Genomic DNA, 5270 nt, shown 5'->3' on the forward strand with positions numbered 1-5270 from the left:
CTCGATCCCTTCCGCCGACCTAATTAAAAGTCGAGTGGCAAGATCTCACACCTTATCCGATTTCTCCACCGGCGTAAAATCCCTATATTCTTCCCTCCTTCCCCGATCGCCTTCCGGCCTCTTGTTCGGCGCCAGCGGCCTTTTGACGTCACCTATATTCTTTTTACTATCTCGGTGAAGTTCTTGTGCGTCCTATTGATATGTAATTTTTATTTTTTATTTTTTATGAAAAAAAATGATTTAAGAGTTCTCCTCCTTACCGTAGCAGTTCATTGGATTGTTGTCTAACATTTCCTGGGATAAGAAAGTCTATACAGAAATTGAATGCTACAACAAGTTGACTCTTACAATTTCTCATAGATAACAAAAAAATATTTTTTTAGGACACACATTCTTTTATTTCTCGTGCTTTTATGAGAGAGATTGGTAGACTACCTACTCTTAGACCACGGCGACTGACCATCGCCCTACCATTCGGTAATACATTAAACATCACTCAGGAGGTCAGAGGATGCCCATTGGACTTTGACAACAATATACTCACGGTAGATTTATTAGTACTGGAAATGGTCGAGTTCGACATTATCCTTGGCATGAATTGGCTGTCAGCATATCATGCCACGATTGATTGTCAGGCGAGGGTGGTCACATTCCGACCGCTGAACCAACCCTCGTGGGATTTCACTGCATCAGGGATGACGGTATCTCGACTATCTCTGCGATTCAGGCTCAGAAGCTACTGTCGCATGGCTATCAGAGATTTCTATTATCGTTAATTAATGCCAACGACAGCAACTCTCAGATGCTCCTGTGGTCCGAGAGTATCCGGATGTATTTCCAGATGAGCTACCATGCCTGCCTCCTTGAAGGCAAGTGGAGTTTGCTATTAAGCTAATTTCGGGGACCGCACCGACATTGAAGGCTCCCTACCATATGACACCGAAAGAGTTGGACGAGCTAAAGGTCCAACTCCAGGAGTTATTGGATAGGGGATTCATACGTCCTAGTGTGTCTTCGTGGGGTTCTCCGGTAGGATGGTACTCTGAGGTTGTGCATCGATTACAGACAACTGAATGCAGTAACCGTCAGAAATAAGTACCCCCTATCATGGATCGAGGATTTGTTTGATCAGCTCAGGGGTACATCCGTGTATTCTAAGATTGATCTGTGGTCCGAATATCATCAGCTGAGAGTTAAAGATTCTGATATTCAGAAGACAGCATTCCGTACCAGATATAGACATTATGAGATTTTGGTAATGCCATTTGGGCTTACCAATGCTCCAACGGTATTTATGAATTTGATGAACCGTGTCTTTCTGGAGTACCTAGATCAGTTTGTTATCGTTTTCATCGATGGCATTTTGATCTACTCGCGTTCCAAGGAGGATCATGCACAGCATCTTCGCATAGTCTTGGAGACTCTTCGACAACATCAACTATATGCGAAGTTCAGCAAATGTGCTTTTTGGCTATCTTCGGTCGATTTTCTGGGACACATGGTTTCTAGCCAAGGTATTTTCGTAGACCCTCAGAAGATCGAGGCTATCACCAACTAGGAACATCCGAAATTAGTTCAAGAGATCCGCAGTTTCTTGGGCTTGGCCGGATACTACAGACGATTCGTCGAGAGTTTCTCTCGCATTGCTATGCCGCTGACACGCCTGACCAGGAAGAGTGTAAAGTTCACGTGGTCAGAAGCCTGCGAGACCAACTTTCAGGAGCTGAAGCGGAGATTAGTGTCGGCACCAGTTATGATTTTGCCTTCTGGAGAGGACAGATTCGTACTCTACACCGACGCTTCTCTACAGGGTTTGAGCGCTATTTTGATGCAGCATGGCAGGGTAGTCTCTTATGTTTCTCGTTAGTTGAAGGAGCATGAGAAGAACTACCCAGTTTATGATTTGGAGTTGGCCGCTATTATCTTTGCTTTGAAGATTTAGCAGCATCATCTGTATGGTATAACATTTGAGATTCTCACTAATCATAAGAGTCTCAAATATCTTTTCACCGAGAAGGAACTTAATCTTCGACAGAGGAGATGGATGGAGTTCCTGAAGGATTACGACTGTACCATTAGCTACCACCCGGGGAAAGCTAATGTGGTTACTGATGCACTTAGCCGGAAGTCCAGTGGGACTTTGGCTTGTCACCGAGTTTTAGTCACGGACTTGATTCAGATTTTCTCCGAGTTGGGCCTTGAGGAGCAGGGACAGAAAGAGCAGGGTATTCTTGTTACCATAGTTGCTCAGTCGTCGATCAGGACGAGGATTCGAGAGGCCCAAGCCGGTGATCAGCGCTTTCAGTCCATTGGCAGCCAGATAGCTTCCGGGCAGTAGATCGAGTTCACCCGAGATGACGAGGACATTATTTTTTTCTCCGAGGTAGATTATGCGTATCTCAATCTCACCTGGTCTTGGAGGAATTACTTCAGGAGGCTCTGTTAGTTAGAGCCCTAAAGCCAATCATTTGATGATTGTGTGGACTCATTATATCATATTCTTGTATATTAATAAAGGCATTTGTTTGGTTATTATACTTATTTGTATTATTACCAAATAGACTAAGTATAATAGCGTCCTTGAGTAGAAGGTTCATACCTATATCAATCGATTAGTTGAATCGTGATGTGCGTAGATTATATACTCTTTTATGCATGTTTTTACGCACATTTACATACTTTGAGCATGCTTGATCTATGTATTTTTATACTTCCAGCTTTCCTTTTAGCATATTTACTCTTTTGGTTCGGAGATCTGCTTTTTGTGCATTTTCTGTACACAGGAGTCGATTTGGTGAAGAATCTACATCTTTGGGCATGCATTGGAGGAAACGAAGGGAGAAAGCACCGGGCCGTGTACCTCACAAGGCCCTGCACTGGTATGGAGCTCGGGCCGTGTGGAGTGTGGCACCAACAGAAGAGGAAGATGACATGGCCGTGTGAACCTCGCACGGCCGTGTCAAGATTTGAAGCCAACCAGAGCAGAAGCCTTACAGGGCCGTGTGGATCTACACAGCCGTGTGAGATTTCCAGAGACCAAGCAGGCTGCGGCCGTGTGCACCACACGGCCGTGTGAGATTTCCAGAGACCAAGCAGGCTGTGGCCGTGTGCACCACACGGCTGTGTAGCATTTCCAGAGAGCAGAAGGGTTCTGGCCACAGCTTTGGCAGAGAGGGAACTGGACATGGCCGTGTGAATCTCACACGGCCGTGTCACGGGGCCGTGTGGCACCCGATTCCCTCCTCTATTTAAACCCTTCTTCATGAATTGAAAGGGGATCTCTCCCCCCTTTGGGAGAAAGCAAGATTTGGTGGTTTCCTCCCATTCTTGGGAGGATTTATGGGCGATTCTAAGGGAGATCTCGACGATTTCGACTCCGGAGCGAGGATTGGATCCGAAGACAAGGCTTCTTCGTAGATAAGTTTTCTCTTTCCCCCTCTTCTTGTTTTCTTGGATTGGGGATTCAAGGAATGCTTGTAATCTCTATTTCTTCGGGTTTTCTTCCTCGATTCATGGAATAGATCTTGTATTCTAGGATTAAGGGAGTATTTGTATGATGGATTGATGTAATCTCTAATGGATTTGCCATTTTCTTGTTTCAATGACATTGACTTGCTTGTATCAATTAGATCTTGAATGATTAATGGTGATTTGTGCTTAATTCTCATTCTTGATTGATTGTTTGGATTTCTTGTGGACTTTGTAAAGATAAACTCTCACTCGATCATCCGAGGGTTCCACGTGACAGGTGCAAGCCCGTGTAAGGACGTTTGAGAGATAATCTTGAAGAGGAAATAGGGATATTCAAGAGAGTAGGATGGATTTTATGACTAGCTGCTTGTATCTTGATAGATTAATGAGTCGTGGGCTTCTACGTTGATATCCGAGGAAGGCATAGTAATAGGTGCACTTCTGTGTAAGGACAACATAGGTACATGTCTAATTAATCCTATTTAGATACATTTCTCAGTCCTTAGCCGGTTGTCTATTGCAAGAGGGAACCGGCAACTTTCTACATGTTTGGCAATTGAGGGATAAGAATTGGTGAACCATTTACATTCAAGAAATCTTACAAAGAAACCGAAACTCCTAGAATCTCCCTTTATCATAACCCAAAACACTAGACTCTTGTTTGTTGATCTTTAAGACTAGATTTGTTTACCTTTACTTTGCTTTTGAAATGATTGGATAGTTGTTTAGCTAATTCGCATTGAGGCATTTCTAGTGCTTATTCTAGTCCCTGTGGATACGATAATCTTTTATATTACTTACGACATTTCCGTACACTTGCGGAGCGTAACAAGTTTTTGGCGCCGTTGCCGGGGACTGCGCTATAACATTAGGAATTATCAATTGAGTTAGACTAAACATAATTTTTCTTTTTTTCTTTTGATTTGCATAGTTATAACTAATTGTTAGAATTCTGTTTTCGTAAGTTTTTCCTTTCTTGAATAACATTCTTGACAACTCTTTTTGTTGGAATTCTAATTCTAATTCTAATTTTGCATTCTTGATTTCTAGTACTCTAATCTAACTTTTCTCTGTATTCTCCTTTGATCTTGTTTCTTTCTTCTTTTCTTTTGTAAACATATCTTGCAATTTTTAGCATATGAATTATTCTAGACATTTTTCTTTTTTTCTTATATCTTTTCTTTCTTGTTTTCATTATGCACTTTCTTTCTTGCAATTTAAATTCTGCATTTGCTTTCTTGCTTTTCATATTGCATTTTATTTCTTGTTTTTGATTCTTGATAATTTTCTTTTTCTTCTTGAATATCCATGAGCACTAACATGTCAAGCAGGACCATGAGAAATTTTTCTACACCCTTTTCTGCAAGATTTTTATCTCCCATTGTGCAACCTCAAATTGAAGTAGAAAGTTTCCAACTAGACCCAGAGATAATTTTCATGATACAAGGTCACAAATTTGGAGGAGAAGTATCAGAAAGTCCTTATCTGCATCTTGAAACATTTTTAGAGATTTGTGATTTGGTGAAATGTGAAGGAGTATCAGCAAATGCAGTTCGATTGATGATATTTCCTTTCAGTATCAAGGATAAAGCAAGGACTTGGCTATATTCTCTCTGTCCTCAAAGCATCACAAGTTGGGAACAATTGGAGAAGCAATTTCTGAATCATTTTTTCCCTCCAAGTAGAACGGTGTATATGAGGAATTGCATAACAAATTTTTCTCAGACATATGGAGAATCATTATTTGAAGCATGGGATAGATTCAAGAGTCTTCAAAGACAGTGCCCTCATCATGGTTT

At 41.6% G+C, this 5270-nt stretch overlaps 1 non-coding gene across 1 annotated transcript; it reads right to left on the minus strand.

Annotated features, from left to right (window-relative positions):
• Nucleotides 1–5164: 5164 nt before the first annotated feature.
• Nucleotides 5165–5270, minus strand: LOC122035773. Its single transcript, XR_006127204.1, has one exon. It is a non-coding gene; the product is annotated as a small nucleolar RNA R71 (small nucleolar RNA).

The sequence above is a fragment of the Zingiber officinale genome, unplaced genomic scaffold, assembly GCF_018446385.1.
Source record: "Zingiber officinale cultivar Zhangliang unplaced genomic scaffold, Zo_v1.1 ctg104, whole genome shotgun sequence".
In the NCBI taxonomy this organism is placed as follows: domain Eukaryota; kingdom Viridiplantae; phylum Streptophyta; class Magnoliopsida; order Zingiberales; family Zingiberaceae; genus Zingiber; species Zingiber officinale.